Below are 20,126 nucleotides of genomic sequence, written 5' to 3' on the forward strand. Positions count from 1 at the left end.
TTCAGGAAGTTGTACAGAGCAGAACATACTGGTTATCTAAAGTTGCAAAACCTTGTTTCCAATTAAATACAGAGGGTTATGGGAGGGGTTAAGCCTTGTTCTGGTTGCTGGGTCAACAGCCACCTTTCATTCAGGATAAACCTAAAGAAGCCATTAAGCTCTTTTATGTAACCAGGTAGCTGAAACAATAGGAGAAACATCCAAAACACAGGCCCATGGCAAGGCTTAAGTAGAAGCTGAACCATGTGACCCCAGGGTTTCCCCAGGGCATTAATTGGTGAAACTTGGTTTGTGATAGGAACAGCAGAAAGACCAGAGAAAGCAGAGTGAGACAGCAACAAGAAGAACCAGACACAGATGCACTGGTAGCGAGGCCCTGAGAAAAGCTTTTGGGCCGAGTGCTGGCTGACAGAGGCTTGGAACCAGAGAAGACCCAGGCCTTCTGAAAGTGTGGGGGGCACAACTCTGTGGAACAGCTTGAGTCATAGCCGCCCCTGAGATACTCCCCCAGAAAGCAGCACTTCCCCCTCAGACCTCTGGAAAGCAGCGACCCCTCCCTGCAGCTCCCAGCTGTTCCTCCTGCCTCTCCCTGCAGGGCACAGCTCACCAGCTCAGCTACCCCACAGGGAGGGGACCTGGCTACACTATGTGACCAAGCGATTGGGGGGGAACCATGTGATCCTGCATGCCCCCCACCATGTGTTGCCTCTGCTTGAAGCGGTGAGCAAAGAAACAGTCTCCCATTTGATTCCTCCTGTGTTCAGAGACACAGGACTTTGTACATTCTTTGTAAATAAACAAGACTTTATCAAAGATATTTAACACAATCATTAATCTCTCCTCCTAACAAATAACCTGCATAACCTTGAGCTTTGAATAACCACTGGGATCTAAAAGGGGTAACAATACTGGCACTGTACATGCTATGAAACAAACATGCATATTATACACATAAGCAATTTATTTGTAGAGGCAGGCCAGATATGGGACAGAATACAGCTGCCCAGGTTCCCTATTTATTTTCTTGCACCAGCAAACTTTCCTTGTTTCCTCTACTTGCCCCCTTCATTTTCACGACTCATTCTCCTGCACCTTTCCAAACCAATATTCTTTTAAAGAGTGAGTCAAACAACAGAGGCTTTGGTGCTCCAGTTTTTCCTATATTGTTGATGGGGATGGTGGTTGTTTTCCCTATAACAGTCCTATTAAAAACTCACCATTACTCCAATTTCAGAGATAGTTAAGTGGCAACCAAGTGAGCCATGGCAAAAAGGATAATTTTAGCCCCATAATTCTAGTCAGAGATGCAAATCCTCTGGTGCCTGTGTTATACTTCAGACTTCTGAAAAGAGGCGGCCACAGGCAGCTTTCTGCCACCTTCCCATTCCCTCCACTCCTGGGAGCTGCCAAGTGCCAGTTCCCCCCAAGTGTGAGTAATAGTCACTCTAACTGATGCGGACATTAATGTCTCCCTAGGGGCCATTTTGGCAGTCTGGAATTGTGTGTTCCAGGCATACCGTGGAATGACCCTAGAATGTCTCTCGCGTTGGTTGAAAAGGGACCAGGAGCAATTAGTTTCCAGTAGAACCTTGCCATCTAATCGCACCATTGTTCCACGTCTTCCTGTTTCCTTTTCATTATAAGGGTATTTCTTTCCCCTGTTTCCGTGCCTCCAGTGATCTTGTTATGGTTCCATAAGTAGCCTCCATGCTCAGTCTAATTTTCTTACATTTGACTTTAGACTAGATCTCTAGTCTTGGCCTAAAACTGGCTTTGGGCAAGTCAATTAACCCCGGTGCTCCAGTTCTGACTCTGTAATAATACTTACCTAAATCATGGGAGACAGTTGGGTTGGGAGAATTAGTTACATAATGGGCTAAACACATTGCTTCAAATACATTGTTGTCCAGCCTTTAATTCCCAGGTCCTCTCCTAGAATTCACTTGATCTGGACATGAATCAATAGCCACTCTTAAATAGTCAGCACACCCTCTTCCCCTCACATATGGTATCAAATGAGCACCCATGGCACCTGCAGTGCTACTCACCTACTTGCAAAGCAATGACACCAGCAAAGTCAGCACCATGAAGCAGAATCCAGGTCTCTCCACTGCAAGTTTCAACACTGTGATTAGAAACAGATACTGCACTGCAGACAAGAGGAAGTGCAATAGGACGTTGAGTGGAATAAGTCAGTCAGTCAGTGGTAATGATCAGTCTATCAATTGATGACACCAACCCTTTGTCAAAACTACTAATTATTTGCCTCATTGTCATGAATAGTATCTATTCTCTAAACAGGAGGGCAGAATGCTGTTTAGAGATGAATATCAATAAGTGCCCTTAAAGGCACGAAGCAGATTAATGTAGCCTCAAGTTCACGGTTTTGTGACGTTAACATTTTTCCATATGCTATTGCTCTTTAATGGTAAAAGGTGCCCTTCAAGGGCAAGGGAGATAGCTCAGTGGTTTGAGCATTGGCCTGCTAAACCCAGCGTTGTGGGTTCAATCCTTGAAGATGCTATGAGGGAAATTGGGGATTGGTCCTGCTTTGAGCTGGGGGTTGGACTAGATATTCTCCTGCAGTCTTTTCCAACCCTGATATTCTATGATTCATAATAACCATCCTCACACTGTTACAGGTATTTGCATATTACTCTAACAAAATAGTTATACCATCATGAGAGAAGAAACAAACTTAATAGTAAAACATACTTCATTCTTGTCTAAAATAGTAAGACCTGTAGTATTGGGTAATATAGACAGGCCTACCAGAGAAGTTTGAGGGATGACACTGAAGCAAACATGTAAGGGTTTGGGGAGAACGTAATGACACTTTAAAAACTTCCAGTGACAAAAATCAGCCGAGCGACTGGAATGAATGCATAAGTAGATGGAGTTCAAAACTAAGTATGCACGTATTGGGAGGGATTCCTTCCCTCAGCCTCTGGATGCTTCTGTGGTAGTATAAAGGGACCAGAACAACCCATTAGCATATTGCAGGGAGAATTCCCCTGGCACAAGCACTGTGAAAGGCTGCCATACACGTTTCTGTAGGACTCTTTGCAAGCCCCGGCATATGGAGCACACGGGGAGAGGTCTGAGGTAGGAAAGAAGGTTGGAGTCACAAAGCATCCTAACACTGCAGAGTGTCAGGGTGGTGGCACCACCCACTGGCAGCTGGACACAGACTGTTATAATTTAGGCAGCTCCCCTGCATTGCCTAACCTATGCTAAGGAATCATACGAGCCCACAGAACAGCCCAAAGGTGCAAGGCGGCTTAAAGCTCAGGCTGTCTGTGTGTATTGCACCTCCCAGAGGCACAGCTCAGTCTCATCCACTATATACATTCCAAACTTACCCTTTACTGGGGGATGCATTTACTAATAACTCCAGTAACTAAACATAAAACTTCAGCCTAAACTCTCTCCACCAAGCCTGGCTGTTCCTAGGCTCCTGTAATCTCCTTTGTGCCAACCCTTAGTTCCCCCTGCCTCAGAGTGGTCACCCTAGGTTGAATTGTCAGACAACAAAATGTGAAAAATCGGGATGGGGCGGGGGGTAATTGGAGCCTATATAAGAAAAAGACTAAAAAATCGGGACTGTCCCTATAAAATCAGGACATCTGGTCACCGTAATTCAACCCCACTCAGGGCTCCACGGTGCAGAATGCTCTGGCTGCGATTCAGCAAAACACACAAGCTCACTGTTAATTTTAAACACTTACATAGTCCCATTGAAGTTATATTATGCACTTACTTAAAGTTAGGCACTTGCTTAAGTGCTTTGCTGGATTGGGATCAGCCTTTGCACGATTAGACCTATCTATTGTGGCTGGAGCTAACGGGATCAATTTATTGGAATGTAAGTATACTCCAACTCCATGCTGAGTTCTAGTACCTGACCTATGGCTCAACACAGGAAATCTGTATTTCTATGGGTGGACCCGGAACTTGCCTCCCTATTAGAGAAAGTCCAAATCATCCACTATAAACTGTAGCACAGCGGAATCTTCCTATTGTAAAACCCTTTGCATTATTTAAGCCTTACCTAAGCGTCTAACATTAAAAGCGTAAGTGGCACAGAGACCCTCATGTGGACCATCTGCACTGGGGAGAATTTTGTATAAAGGAGAGGCTCACTATAATCAGAAGTGAAATTTACCAATTGCAGCGCACTGCAGCATACCAGCACTTTCATTCTATAGTACTATATTAATGGAGTTTTACTAAATCCAAGGTTAATCCTACCAGGTTTCACTGGATACATTAAGAAGTAGCAAAACTCCACTGTGAAATATAAGTTCATATTATATGGAGATATATATGGATTTAATTAGCATTACATCACAATTCGATTAAACAAGAACAGAATAAAAAGACAGTGCTTTTTGATTATCCTAAATCATAGACAATGAGTCATTCTCAAGACAGTAAATGAGAAAGTTTTGCAGCATGATGAGAAAGTGAGTCTTCTATAGTGTGGGTGGAAATGTTTCATTCTTTAGTAGCAGCTAATGAACAACAGGAGAACAGGTCAGTTATAAAGGTAGGTGCATTTGTCATTAAGACCAATAAAAGAGTTTGCACAAGGTACAGATTTTAAGGAAAATAATGTGCTGCAGAAAGACTAAATGGCTGATACAATGTCCAGTTTCTTTAGGAGTCCTAATTTAAGACTCAAATTAAAAATAATTCCATGTAAACCAATATAAAACATTTTTCACTGTTCATTGCAGCTCTGGTCTTAGCACTATATTAGCCATAAATGCAAACACGAGTAAGCCTGCAACACCAGCGCCTCATTTAACCTTTGTCTAAAAGGAGAATTTCAACTTTTAGACCATTAAATTCAACTCATTAGTGCCATGCTGACCAGTGACATTTCTTTTAATCAGAATGAAAATAAGAGCTAGGCAGAGATGTCATAACAGTCAATGCCACTGCTGACATGCCATAACAACATCTCTATGGAAGAAGTCTTTTAAAGTTTGCAGTTCACAAAATATAATTTTCAGGTAATTGGAACAGATCTGTCCCATTTTTTGTGGGGAGGGAGGACTATTTCTAAATGATGCTCTAAGAGCCAAATTCTTGCATGAATTCACATCCTATATCATTCAGCTGAGGTCAGCTGGAAGTTACAAGGTGCAAGTACTTGCAAAATTTGACTGATTCCTTTCCTGTTTCTATTATCCAAGCCCCTTTCTGAGAAAAATTAATCAAATATTTATTAGTAATGACTACAAATATTTCATCACTTCATACAGTAATTTAGATATAGATTATAGAATTTTCTTTACAATACTATGTAAATATTTGTATGAACATTTTCATAATGAAATTCTACTATGCAAATGAGACAGAAAATGTTATAGCAACCCGAGGACCCCCATTTTGATTTTAAAATTTTCACGGACCCCCAAGCCTGCTGCTCAGCCTCAGGCTCTGCCCACAGCTCATCCCCTCTCCCCCCCTTCCCTCCCAGTGCCTCCTGCATGCCGCTGAACAGCTGTACCCCACCGTGCAGGAGGCAATGGGAGGGAGGGGGAGGAGGAGGAGTTGATCAGTGGGGCCCACAGGCCCCCGGAGTATCCCAGTCTGAGAAACGCTGAGCTATAGCAAGCCTTAAATTCTCAGTGATGGTGTTGGGAGGCCAACGAAGCAATGAGATGAGAGAAGTACCTCTTGCACTCTATCCATGACTGATGCATGGACGCATTATACCTCCAGAGGCACTTATTACCAGTATGTGAACTGTGGCAGCACCAAGAGTTCAGGCATCGGGCCCCCTTTGTATTGGTACTGTGTGTACATAGAATAAGAAGCCCCACACAGCTTATATTTTGAGCACATGGCACTGGAGGAAGCGTGATGAGAAGCAGAACCTATTATGCTAAACACACACCACATCCTACACTCTCTGCTGCCCCGCTGGCTCTGTCACAGCAGGCACGAGCAAGAAGGGCATAGCCACACCCTCACCCAGACGTATCCCTTCGGAGGCATTAAACGGTGCCAGTAACGCGCCAGCCCCTAACCTTTACATTCCAAAATGCAAGCAGTCACATGATGTCTGCTTCTTGCATAAGCCACACCCACTCCATCTGGTGCTCTGTCCCTGTTTAGTAGGGCTGGGCCACTTCTGAGCCTTCTACAGCTTTGGCTAACAAAGCTGGTTCTTTTACCTCAGGAAGGAGAGGTTCATGCTTTAAGATCCAAAGGTCCCAGTTTCCATCCCTGCTGCCGAGAACCCACCCAGGGGGTTGGCATTACAGATGCGTCTTGGGGGAGGGTGATAGGATGCTCTCCCCCTCATATAATAGTATTAACAGCTAGCTCTTAGTGCCTCGGTGAAAGTAGAGCCATAAATTTGGCCCTTTTAGTTGGGCATCTGTTTAATATTAGATGTTTGGTTTCAAAGAAAATATAATCCTCCTAAATTATTCATCTTTATAACCTAGCACTGGGGATTGTAGAGGGGTTCTGAGGCTAAAGCTTGGATTTCCACATTACAGCATTGTCTTAGACCTGAATGTTTGTATGTATTTGTTGGCTGAAATCAGCCAATCCAAGCAAATAAATATCTATATTTAGACATGAAACACTATTCTTAGCGACTCCCAACCAATAAGTATTCAGTTCCTTTTACCAAAAATACTCAATAGATCATGTTCTGTTATTCTGTGCAGTCAAATTATCCTAAACAGAAACTGATGATTAAAGTCAGTTATTAATCTCTTGAACACACATACACATTTGGCGCAGTTGAAGAGGTGCGCCGCCCACAACAGAACATTTGTTTTTCATTCTCAATCTTACTTGCACATAGGATTCAATTGTGGCACCACTGAAGTCACTAGGTGTCTTGCAAAAGCATCCAGTTTATATTTTTTCAATTACTTAAGTATTTACCATTGCGTGCAACTCCACGTTAACATGATTACACAGGAATTGCCATACTGGATGAGAGCAGTGGTCTATCTAGTCTGTTTCTGACAGTGATCGGTAGCAGCTGCTTCAGAGGAGGGAGCAAGAAATACTTGCATCAAGTAGTTATGGACTAACATGGAAAAAATTTCCTTCCACCCCTATTAGAAGTTGGCTTATGCCCTGAAGCATGAGAGTTGATATCCTTTCCAAAATGTGCATCTACTATAACAACTCTAGATATTTTTGCCTATTTAAATATCAAATATATATATCACAGCCTCCAAATTATCAGTGATAAAATCTTGTGTCATCTAATGATGACAGTGATAATAATGACCGAGACCCAGTGATTTAAAATACAACTGTTGTGTAGGGCCCAATTTAAGAAATACAAGTTATTTATTTATACCACTACAGACTGAAAGAGTGTGATTTGCCTAGGTATGTTTTCTTTTTAGAATTTTGAAAGTTTATTTCTTAGACATCAATAAAGATTGTAGAAATTATATTAAGAAGTTCTCTTTGTGGCAAGCTGCTGACTAATGGATCATTTTAATAGGCAGAAAATGTATAAGCATCACTCTGAATTCACAAAGAAAACAGGCAAAGTAAAGAGATGGGATGCTTGTGGGGAACAAAATGTAAAATCCAGGAAACAGCTCTCCTTTGGCATTAAGAGTCCTCCAAGTGGATTTGCTCATTAAGCAATAACACAACTGCCCTTTGTTCATTCTGCCTATCCTGGAGGTGGGTTTAATTTTAAATATTGCTCAGAAAGATCTTTTTCACTGACGAAGAATTCAGTATTAGGCACCCTTTGGAGAGTATGGGGGAAATTCTAAGAGGTGCAGCACAGAACTTGCAGCCCAGGGGGACATGGGGCTAACATGGATTTCAGCCACTTTTGTGCCCTCTTGATTCTGAGTTGATCTGGAGGGCAGGACAGCCTCCAGCATAATCCGCCCAGCCCAAGAAGCCTGTGTAAATTACAGCAGCCTATGGGCCGCATGGTCCAGAATCTCTGCACTGCAAGCACATTAGTACTAATAAGCCATTACGGATGGCGGGGCTAACCCCCTTGCTAAGTACGTTTTGACACCATTGTAAATAGTCATTCCGCGCCTCCACAGGTGGTTCCGCACCTCCACACACACACAATAATGCAAATAACTGCAACCCTCACACAATCATATGGGCCAAGCCATGGCTCAGCTTGCACTGTGAAACAAAAGAGCATAAGGCAGCCCCTTCTTTGTTTGTATTGGCTACCAAGGTTTCAGTGGGCAGCAGTGCAGGAGGGGAAAGCAGAGCTTCCACTGTGCAGATGGGCAAAGCCTTGAATCTATCTCCCCAAGACATCTAGCAGCATAGCTGCTGGCATATCAGAGAACATACACTATAGTAAGCATGGAATGGGTTGCACCAGGAGCAGCACAGCAACACACTGCTTCCTACTCTGGATAAGTCATTAAGCCACAATCTAGCCTTACTCCTAATCTTTACTACACAATACGGCATTAAGGGCCTTAGGACCTGATCCTACTCTCAGTGAAGTCTGTTGAGCCTCGCCGGCATTAGATCAGGAGCTTAGTACTTAAAGAGCTGTTTTAAAGGGGGCAAAGCTTTCAAAGCGCAAAAGTGACCTAAAAAGTGGTTAACACACATTGTGGTGAACGCGCTGCCCATTTTCTGTTTTAACAGGATGCATAAAATGGCATGAAAGGCCACACAAATTACCCCTCGTCATGAACAAGCAGAAATCGCAGTAAGACAATCACTTCGGGCTGACTGCAAAAGGTCAGAGCTTTGAAAATTCTAAATAATCCCATGCCCTTTGTATTAATAATGGTATTTGTAAACCCACAGCGCTTCCAGCGTGAAATGATGTGGTTTTATCCATTTGTCTTTCTCAAGCAATTTATGCCAACCTTTTGCAGTCAACTGATAAATTAAGTGACTGTTAATAGCTCTCATATTACACACAGAAAAGGCACATTTTGATTAAAGGGGGTTTTTTTTGTTTGTTTTTCCCCCCATACTTTTGACAAAATTAGGACAGACATTTCTAATATAGGGCATTAAAAGACCTGATCTTCAGCCTATGGGAGTTATGGGAAATAACACTCCTATTGACTTCAGTGCGTTCGAGTTCCTAAATCTCTATATATTAGGGTCATTTTTCTGCTGTTTTTCAAAATCGCAAAAATAATGAATGACTGAAAGAAGGAAACTTGAAATCACTTTTTATAATCCATGCAGAAATAACCATGTAAAAAAAAAATTAAGAACCAGCTACAAGTGTTCTATTAGGAATTCTTAAACTCGCTCCCTTAATCTTTGAAACAGACATCACTTTGAAAAAAGGCTAACCAAAATAAATAAATAAAAACTTCTATTTCCTCCTCATTAACATACTATAAACTTAAGCCACTAATGAAATCACAAAGATTTATACCAACAGCGGGCTATGTTCCTTGTGAGCTGAAGTTGTGATTATGGAGAAATGTTAGGGTTTTTGAACTCTTTTATTGTTTCCAATATGTCACATGGCTGAAAAAAAAACTCATTTCTGTGGATTAACAAAGGTAGTACAATCTGCCAATAATGAGTAACTTCTAAATACTGCCATTTGCTTACTCTGCAAAATGCTCTTGATTATTCTCCGTCTGTAGAACAGAAAGTTCAAGGTGCCTTAGTTCTCTCACTCTCTTCATACAAATAACTGGCCCAATCCTGCAATGCTTACTCATATAATTAGCCTTTATTAGCACAAATGTCCTCTTTATATCAATTCATTTGCGTAAGGAGCACTCACGTAAGAAAGAGTTTGCAGGACCTAATTGCATCAGACAGCTTTACAACTACAAAGATTTCAGAACCGATTTTCCCCCCTCACCAAGTGCAGATGACGTGAAAGAGAAGGCATTTAACAATAAAAAAATAAATCAATCACAACAACAACAACAACATTTTGCCATGGAGTTTCTGGTTTCTGTGTCCTGCAAGCATTTTAATGTGTAAATATGGCATTTTAATTATTCTGTTTTCTTTCCAAATTTGTTTGTATGAAAAACGTTGATTTGACAGCTTGGGAGATCAAAACTCTCAAATTGACCACAGCACATAAAGCAGCTATGCAAGCATCCCCACAATGCTCAAACAATAGACACCAACCCTGTTCAAATTGAATCCAGCCCAGTTCCTAACCAAGGACCTAATGGTTTTAAAAAACAGAAACAGTCCCCTGAGGTATTCAATTGTATCCTGTTGTACTATGCAGACAGATTTTCCATTTTGACATTATTAAATAGTTATTTTGCAACTGTAGTTTCAGGACCAGAGCCATCATCTAGCCTCCATGGGGAACCCCAGTAGCTTCAGTGGGCCTCCACATTAGTGCGCAAGTCCACCCACACAGATCCTATTGCAGGATCAGGGTCTAAAAGTGAAAACTACAGTCAGATGCACTTTTTACATGGGCTCAGCCACATCTGTCTCCATCACCAACAGAAGCTGGTCCAGTAAAAGATATTACGTCACCCATCTTGTCTGTCTAATATCTGGGGTCCAACACGACTACAACTACACTGCATGCATCATCAGCAAAAGCATTTGGAGGTTTGAAATCAATAATCAACTAATATAAAACACTTTGGCCAAGGTTTTCAAAGTAGAAGTGCCAGGGTACATTCCTTAGTCTGTATGTAAGCTCCTAAATAAGGGGCCTGATTTTCAAAAGTGCTGAATGCCCAGCAGTCCCCACTGTAGTCCAATATGTTTCATGTCTATAAAGTTGAACAAACAACAGTTCATATTTATATTTTTAAAATATTAATCAAATGTCTGAAGGCAACGGGAGGTTCTGGGTGCTCAGCACATTTGAAAAATCAGGCCACTTACTCATGAACCTAACTTTAAGCTCCTGTTTCTGAAAATCTTAGCCTTAGAATTCAAGTGGATTCCTGGATAAATCCATCTGAACTGGGGAATTGACCCATTCCTCACCATGACACTTCTGGTATAGTAGTTTGTGAATGTTCTTTGGTCTCTGATGTAAAAGAACAAGTATTTCACATAGTAAAAAACCAAAAAATATACCATCCCAATTTTCAGACAAATTTATTTACCTGTAATGGGAGAGTTAATGCAATAAAGAGACTCTCTTTCATCATCAGGGGTATGAGCAATGTTCTTTTATCCAAAGCAGAGTTCCAGCTAAGATTAATCATCACAAACATTAATCATTTAGTGTTCTGGTCACTAAATAAATTATACATTGTGAGTAATACACTCAGTTCTGCAGACAAGCTAGCAAAATTGACCCTCCGTTGCCCCTTGGTGTTCACATTGACCGTGCTTTCTCTACTATCATCCAAAGCATGCTTGAGGGGAAATAGAGGAGATAATGGGAGAAGTGTTCAAAAGTGCCTATTCTTTCTCTTGGTCCAAGTGGAAACATGGTTGTGCTTTTACCTGCATCTTTATTCTAGCCCAATATTTTTTTCCTCTATATTGTTATGGAAGTAGACGCGCAAGCTATGCTCACCTCGAAACTAGCATTAGAAAAAACATCCACCCAGTGTTTCAATGTTATTCTCAGAGCCAGACTGCAAGGGGTGCTAGCGAACTGTATAAACTGAGTCTTCCCCATGCATCAAGTTATTAGTAAGGTCCCTCCCCCCACTCACACACACGCATACGCCAGTTCATATGCTGGACATAAATAATGGACAGTGGAACACAATTAGCACCCACGTACTGCAAAATAACTCCCAAATATGTTCTAAAATGTTTCCAACCGCTCCAACTTATACCAAATGTAAAGGACTGTACCATACACAGCAAGCAAACACCATATGGCAAACAATTGCACCACAGTTGCATCCCACATCTTTAGCCTTTAGGTTTAACAATGTGATTAACAAGGAAACCCACTTACATTTTTCACTGGGCTATACGTGGCAATGTAACCGAGCACAAGTTCTCCAACAGGTAGGCAAGGAACATCAGATAAATGTTCACCAAGTATAATAGGAGACTAAAAATTAGTAATGTTATCAATTGAAGGTTCAGTCACAGTTCAGCTGAATACATTTTGAATATGCATGTTCAGTCAATCAGACAAATTCCCAGAAGCCAAATATTAGTTGTATATGCCTCATTCCAGTAGTAAATACCACACTCTCTCTCGCTCTCTCTCTCACACACACACACACACGAGACTTAAAATGACCTCTTAGCTCAAGGAAACAACAAGGTCAATGGCCATTAACCAGAATCAAGAGATTTTTGCAGCACTAAGGTATAAGTCATCTGTGTAAAATTAATAAAAAAAACTGAAAGGTAATAAAGGGATTCAAGTAAATCATTCCACTGTAATGGAACAGAGTAAACTATTATGTAAGTGGATGTATGTAAAGAGAGAATTTGAACTCTAAAGCAAAACTCTGATGGAGAAAAAACTGTTAAATTTAAAAACAAAAATCAGTTGATACTTCATTGAGGAAGGTTGGGGAAGGGGATAGTTTGTTTTAGTGCCTTCCTGTAGGTTGTAATCCAACTCCCATTCACTTGAAGGAGCATCACCAGGTAATTTTATGACTATGCTCTAAGCAAATTTAGACTTACAAGTCTGTCAGAAATGCCTCAGGGGCAACAAGTTGGCCGTTGATTTTATGCACTAGGTGAGTTAGAAAAGCTATTATTGTACTTCTGAGAAAGCTCTCTTGTAAAACTTATGAGCAATGCGCTAGAGCATTGTATAGCAATTGCATGCTACTCTCACGATGGCCTTGTCAATTAATTTTTAAATATTTAAACACAGTTATTCACAGGAATGCATCTGTATCTGAAAACCACTCTTTCCATTCAACTTAGTGCTGTGCCTTGAAGTGTATTCATTGTAGCTTTTGAACCAATTTCCGACAAATAACTAGCTCAGAGTAAATATCCACTAACGAAACCTTTTGTATATTTGTGTATCTACATATACAAATGTTTTCACACCGCTTTATAATGATAAACATTTCTCTTTTGCATGTGTGTATGTGCTGTTGGTAATCAGCATGATATGCATGATGGGATATGTTTAAGTACCAGCTATGATAAGACTGACAATCAGTTTCATGAACTCTAATATCAATATATAAATAATGTAACCTCTGGAGAGATCAGAAGGGTAGGCTAATGATTTCCTGTATTTTATTGCTGATCATTTTCCAACTATTAGACATAAGTAAGGGCACCATAAGTGAAGAAAGGAACCTCATTCTTTCCAAGCTCCCGGTGTGCATGGGAGACAGACTGTCCTACTTACAACACTATCTGCTCTGATGTCCAATTTCTATATTATTTTTCATTTGGATTTCCTTATACACAGAAGGCCAGGAACATCTGAGTATTTAGTTCCATACTGCATGACCTATTTGTGCAGATAAGTTAGTCTTCAGTTTACGCTACCAATACAATATGCACATTTTAACATGTTTAAAGAAACGTATTAAAATAAATAAGTAAATAAATCTAAGCATTCTGTATAATGTGGGAATTATAACACTGGGGTTTTCTGGGAAAACAGCAGTTTTTCTGACTCTTAAGGGCCTTAAAGAAGCTAGTTCTGCTGACAAATTTTATAGTGAAACAGTAAAGCTAGAGGAATTGGAATATTGCTCACTATGAGATTATTCCTCTCTCTGAGTGATAAATTTGTCACTTTTAAGTAGCTGGAACATTGTTACATTTGGTTAAATGGGTGTACATTATCAGATCCTTAACTTGGTTGTGTCTAGTCAGAGTGCTATTAGCTATAGAGAAACAAAGCAAAAAGCCAGAAAACAGTGTGTGAACTTTTGTACGTTATCCCAGATTGCAAAAGAAATTGTGTGTGTGTGTGTGTGTATTCTTGCTGACAGTAACAGAGTTACTATTGAAGCAGTATTTAGACTGAGAAAATTAATACTCCCTTTTTCAATACTGATTCAAGAATTTAATCACCTGGGAATACCAGAGCACCAAGGATATGAGCCAACGTATAATTAAACTGTGGAACTTCCTGCCACAGGAAGTCATCGAGGCCAAGAATTTAACAAGATTCAAAAAGGTATTGGGCATTTACATGGTTAGCAAGAATATCTAGAGTTATAATTAACAACAAATATTGTGGAAGAGGTTTTAAACTTCATGCTTCAGGTTTTAATCCAGTGTTTCACTATTAGAGATCAGGATGAGACTTAATGTAGCAGGCAGATTAACCCACATCTACCTGCTGGGGGGCAGTTCTTCCTCTCAGCCATCTAGTGGTGATCACAGACAGGATATTGGACTAGACAGACCTTGGTCTGAGCCAGTGTTGCTCTTTCTATCCTATATTCCTAATTGGCATTAACCTCCAGCAGATGTAGTGGAATATCGACGCATACATTGAGGGTAATTTATTTTTGGCAGGCAGTGTGTAAAAATATCCAAATCAAATGGTTAGCTCTAAAATGCCTGCAACGTGCCAATAAAATATTCAGCAATAGAAAATTCTCCCTGCTCCAAAAAGCTGAAGAACATCTGAAGTCGCTACCTTTTTTATTCTTGAATGCCATTCAAGGTCTGCTGTTCTCATTTCTGAAGCAGTGCACCTACAGCCCCAAGCAGATTATTTTCCCAGTGGTTATTAGTTATGTTTTATTCATGCTGCCAAATGGAAAATTATTTTTCCTTGTTAACAGGTGGTATTAATATGAGTCTTCATAAAAATCCCAGTCTGTGGAGGAGCCAGAAAGTATTAACTAACAACCTTGCATTCCAGCCCAGAAAACAAACTATTTCATCAAACAGAAGAGTTTCACATAGAATAGCCAGTAGTTTGTTTCACTGAATGAAATTACCATTACCATTATGATTCCACCTGACCTTATTATGTATCCTAGCCGGCTATCAAACAACTTCTGATGATCTCAAGGACGCGCCGCCAAGCACGTGTGCCTTCCCAGGTGTTTTCACCTGAGCATTCATTGGCTCCTAACCTGAATTTTTTATTTTAATTTTATTTCTGCGCAGTTGGCCACTGGGAAGCTGTGAGGGCTGGCTGGGTATGTCTGTGCAGTCCCTGGCAGCGAGCTGCTCAGCTCAGATCGACAGGCTAGTTGGACTAATGCTAGCACTAAAAATAACTGTGTAGACAGCACTGTGAAGTTGCAATGTCAATATCAAAATCCATCAGTACTATTACAGCTCATCTGTTGCTAGAAGAAAGGAATGGGGCTTCAGCCTTGTTTGTGAATGTAGCAATAATTATTTCCCAGAAGTGATGCTTTACATATGGTACCTTCTCCAAGATTCCACACAAGGGGCATCAAACTGATTTTAAAAGGGAACAAAAGCCTTGCATGTACTTTTATAATACAGGATGTAGTGGGCGAATGGCATAGCATTACAAATAGATGCTGGCTAGAGGGCTCTGCAGTTGTGCTGCCAAGGGCTGGTGCAGCAATCATGGGCACATGTAGTTTTCTTTTTGGGGATTCATTAGTGTGAAGTCACTGCTGTTTCAGACCTCTTGAAGAAGCAGGTAATTATGGGTGCATTTACTGCCAGAAAGTTGTAACTTGAAAAGACAGAGGGGTTGGGGGAGGGAATTGGCAGACTAGCTTTTGAAGACCATAAGGGAGCGCCCATGATGCGAAGGTCAACCTAGCGCCGTCCGCTTTAATGGTAATTTGCACATTGCTGTGCTAATCAGGGATGTGCTTGGAAGATGTTCACTTTCTGGGTGTTGGCCTAGGTTCATTATCTGATATGTTAACAAAATTCAACCTATGTACATACAGGTTGGAAGAAAGTCCTAGATTCATAGATTTTTGAAGCAAGAAGGGATCATTGTGATGATATAGTCTGACCTCCTGCATAACACAGGCTAGAGAATCTCACCCAATGATTCCTACATCAAGCCTAACCACCTGAGGCTGAAGGACAGGCTGTTTATGCAAAAAATATTTTTTTTCTGTGAAATTAAGCGCGTGTGAAAAGAATCTCAGTTTATCAGACCTGTTTTTATTTTTGAGTGACAGAGCAAGTGTCAGAATTTCATGCCTCTCTCTCCTGAGCAAGACTTGAAACACTTTTGTTCTGGGAAAGACCCTTAAGGACAAGAGACACTGACTCCTCCGCCTGTACCTGGAATTTCTTTAACTTGAAGGCACATACTCTCCTTTTGGGCAAACACCTCTGGACTCCCACTATGAAGTGAGCGACCTACATGGGGACGGACACACACACACTTTAGAATGGGGACCCAAGGAGTTCTGTTCTGCTGTCTCCTAAGTCTTTATCCTTCAGAGAATCTAGGTCCTGCCCTGGAAGATGGCACTAAGGCTCTTGCCCCACAACACTAATGGGAGGGGATACTAGGCAGATATTTGTGCTGCAGTGATTCCCTTATCTGATGCTGAAGGCAAAGGAGAGAACAGCTGGCTGTCCTACTTTCACCCCCTGCTTTGCAGTTGCTCCTCTCCGTCCCAAATCTCTCTGGGGCCTAGCCCAGGGAAATCGTACTGGGGCTTTCACTTCACTGTCAATGGGCGTTTTCCCCAGGTGCATAAAAAGCAGGCTCTGGCTCTCTCAAATAATTGTTCAGAACTCTGTATTTATGACAGTTAAGGTAGCACATTAACTATATCAAATAACTTTGTCAGCAAAAGTTTAGCTCGCAAGTGGGGGTCAGAGTTGGACTGGCTGGATCAAGGGCCAGGCTACAAACAATCTGCAGTGGACATGCCTCCTTCACAATACAAACCCCAACTGTGACTCGGGCACCCATGGTGCCAACTGGCAGAGTGCACAGGGTATTACAGGAATCCCTTGGGCAGGACCGGCTGTACAGTTTTCGCCGCCCCAAGCAGCACACCAAATTGCCCCCATAGTCAGCGGGAGCAGTCCATGTACCCTTAAGGTGGCAGGCACGTTTCCGCAGCAGCGGCAATTCGGCAGCAGCTTCTATGTTTAGCTGAAGCTGCCGCGGACTGTTAACTATAGAAGCTGCTGCCAAATTGCCACCACCGCAGAAACACACATGCTGCCCGAAGGGCACACGGACTGCCCCCGCCGTCCACGGCGGCAATTCGGCGCGCTGCTGGGGGCAAAACTACAGGGACTGCCGCCCCTTGCAGATTGCTGCCCCAAGCACCAGCTTGGAATGCTGGTGCCTGGAGCCGGCCCTGCCCTTGGGGCGGATATATACCTAGGATGGCATATAAGGTCTGTACCAAGAGCCAGTAGCCCACTGGTCATCAATCATTGTGAAATGTACATACAGATAGTGTTTAGTATAGATATAACCCCTTAAATATTATGTCCTTAAGGTCTTGGACTTAAAGTCGGTCACAAGAAGGTATGTCACATTCCTCAGCAATGTTCCATTCAGAGAGGCAGGGCCGACGAGAGGTGGGGGGGAAAGCCAGTATGGAAGAGGGCCCGGGGCCTGGCTTCCCCAGCCCTGTTTAGCCGGGGGCCCGAAAAAAGATTTTCACCAGGGCCTGAACCCACTCTCGGCGGCCCTGCAGAGAGGACGTAGTAAACGCCATTCGTGGATTGTATGCCTCACAATGTATGCCTATTTACATACTGAGCTAGGGGCTAAATAAGAGAGATTGAGATATCTACAAGAGAGGAAGTCTACAGAATGATAGATAGCAGGAGCGTGCCCTGTTTGTCAATTAAGACAAAGGATTATTCTGGTATATCTTGAAATGCAAAGGAACACTCCGGATCCTTCACCTAGGACAGTGGCCTCCAAAGTGGGGTGCACAAGACGATCCCTCGGGATGCGCGGCAGGAGGAACGCCGCTGGAGCAGCGCCGCCTTTTTTTTTTTCCCCCTCCCTCAGCAGTTCAGCCGGGAGTCCGAGCGGACTTTTTTTTTTTTTTTTGCTTTGACGGTTCAGCCGGGAGCAGGGGGTGCCTGCTCAAAAATTTACTGATGGGTTATTAAAGTCTAGGCTCTAGAGTGTGAGGTGATTTTATTTCACATGTAACCATTTGTTTCCAATACTTCCGCTTGCTACTACTTGAAATGTATGCTTCGTTAACTAAACGTATTTGATGTCACTAAAAACATACATAAGTGCTGTGTGTTGATCAGAGCAGTGATCTGAGGGGTATCCGGTGAGCTGGGGTATAGTGTTTCTTTGGAAGCAGTGCATCTGAATACTGCAAGTGTCCAGTGACCTATGGACCAGACACTCCAGGGAGATGCTCGCAGGGCTCAAGGGCTACAGTGTGCCTATTACTAACCCACAGAGAGATGGTGAGGCCTGCATAGGCTGAGAGGGGAGTACTTGTGCTGCCTGGAGTGGAGTTGGGGAGCTGACCCCCAGCACGTACAGAGAAGACTTCCTCATGCCAGGGGCGGCTCCAGGCCCCAGCACGCCAAGCGCGTGCTTGGGGCGGCATGCCGCGGGGGGTGCTCTGCCGGTCGCCGGGAGGGCAGCAGGCAGCTCCGGTGGACCTCCCGCAGGCGTGCCTGCGGAGGGTCTGCTGGTCCCGCGGCTTCGGTGGAGCATCCGCAGGCACTCCTGCAGGACGTCCACTGGAGCCGCGGGACCAGCGACCAGCAGCACGGCCCCCGTGGCGTGCCGCCGTGATTGGGGCAGCGAAATGGCTACAGCTGCCCCTGCTCATGCTAAGGGCAGGTCTTTTAACTGTCCCAAGTTTACATTTAGCTAAATTATTTTTCATGGCATCCTATTTCCTCTCCACAGAAACTGTTACCAACTAAGACATTAATTCCTGCCACTCTCCTAGGACCCAGTCCAGCTGAAGGCTATGGTCTTTCCATTGACTTTAATGGGAATTGGATCAGGCCACTGGTGCAGAATGCTACTGACCTCTTCACATCAGATGGCAGGCAAGTATCCTGTACTTTTGACTGCCTGGCCATAGCAAAAAGAGCAAAATGTGTCCAACATTTACCAGATAGGCCAGGATGCCTTCAACAACCCAAACTGCTGTTTGCAGTTGCACACAAGTTGGTTAAAATTACACAGTTCATTCAGAAAAGAGAGAAAGCTAACATCATTTAATAATGTCTATGTGGCAGTACCATGAATACGTGGACTGAAAAACAAATTTAACAAATACAACTTCCAATTTAGTATGTCAAGTTACATGTTCAGAAATAGCATGGATTTAATTTGTACTTCTTATAAAGCAGTAATTCCCTTGATAATGTTGTGAAAACAGAACATCTACTGGAGACCTTTGTCCCCAAAAAAAGCTCTCAAAGAAAAAAAAATTATACACAGCTGTCCATTTAAAACAGAGTAAGAACGCTGGCAATAACTATCATCGTTTAGTAAATTCCCACTAAGTGGCCTATTATTCCAACATCTTATATATCATTGCCATTTATAAAAAATCTGTTTAATACAAGTTTAAAAAAAATCAGACAAGCAAGGTATATTGTAAATCAAATCTATTTTCTCCTGTAATACATCATATCCGCAAATATCCATCTGTGCTAATAAGATATTCCAGGCTAATATCTGGAACTTTTACTGCAGAAAGTTATTTTTAAATATCCATAATGCAATAACAAAAGTCTGTATCTCTATAGACACTGCATATATCCTAGTTTCTATATTCTGAAGCATCTTATTAATTTATTTGTTGAATTTCATCAACATGCTCAGCACTGGACAACTGAAGATATTAAAATATATATAAAGAGATGAAAATGGAAAAGGTATCTGGAGTCCTAGAGAAATTATATATCTTGGAGCTTGTTTGTACATGTTAATATAGGACCTTAATTTTCTAGCACATAATAAACAGATGATGTAATTTTTATTGATGAGCCTTAGTGTTTGTGGGCATCAGGAAAAAAAATGATGATGTTTAAGAGGCATTGGCTAGGAGAAAGGTAAGGAATCTGGTACTCCGAGATTTTCTGGTATTGAGAATTACATCATTAGTGTCACTATCCTCAGTACAACTATTCACTGAGTTACTATGAACAAAAAAACAAAAACAAAAAAATATTTTTCAGTATGAAAGTTTACTGAAGTGTAAGCGTGTGGACTCACCCCTGCGGCACCTCCTGCTGGCTGTCCAGGGAATTAGCTCTTTTCCAGCCTCCGGAGCGCCCTCTGCAGGCCAGTGTCCGGTGCCGTTATCTGGGGTGCTGCCCCTTGCAGTAACTCCCCCACCTCG

The 20,126-nt window shown here is 42.1% G+C and overlaps 1 protein-coding gene across 9 annotated transcripts in view; it reads right to left on the bottom strand.

Moving 5' to 3' along the window:
* GRM7 (glutamate metabotropic receptor 7) overlaps positions 1-20,126 on the bottom strand; it is a 1,280,044-nt gene that overhangs the window by 1,152,148 nt on the left and 107,770 nt on the right. Inside the window, exon 1 of one of the 9 annotated variants that reach the window (XM_039481466.1) lies at positions 2,049-2,125. The exons of the other annotated variants lie outside the window; for them this stretch is intronic. The gene's annotated coding sequence lies outside the window, so the exon portion shown is untranslated. Of the gene's footprint in view, positions 1-2,048; positions 2,126-20,126 lie in introns of those variants that run through there. 9 annotated transcript variants of the gene reach the window in all.

Source organism: Mauremys reevesii, linkage group 7 (assembly GCF_016161935.1).
Source record: "Mauremys reevesii isolate NIE-2019 linkage group 7, ASM1616193v1, whole genome shotgun sequence".
NCBI classification, from domain to species: Eukaryota; Metazoa; Chordata; order Testudines; family Geoemydidae; genus Mauremys; species Mauremys reevesii.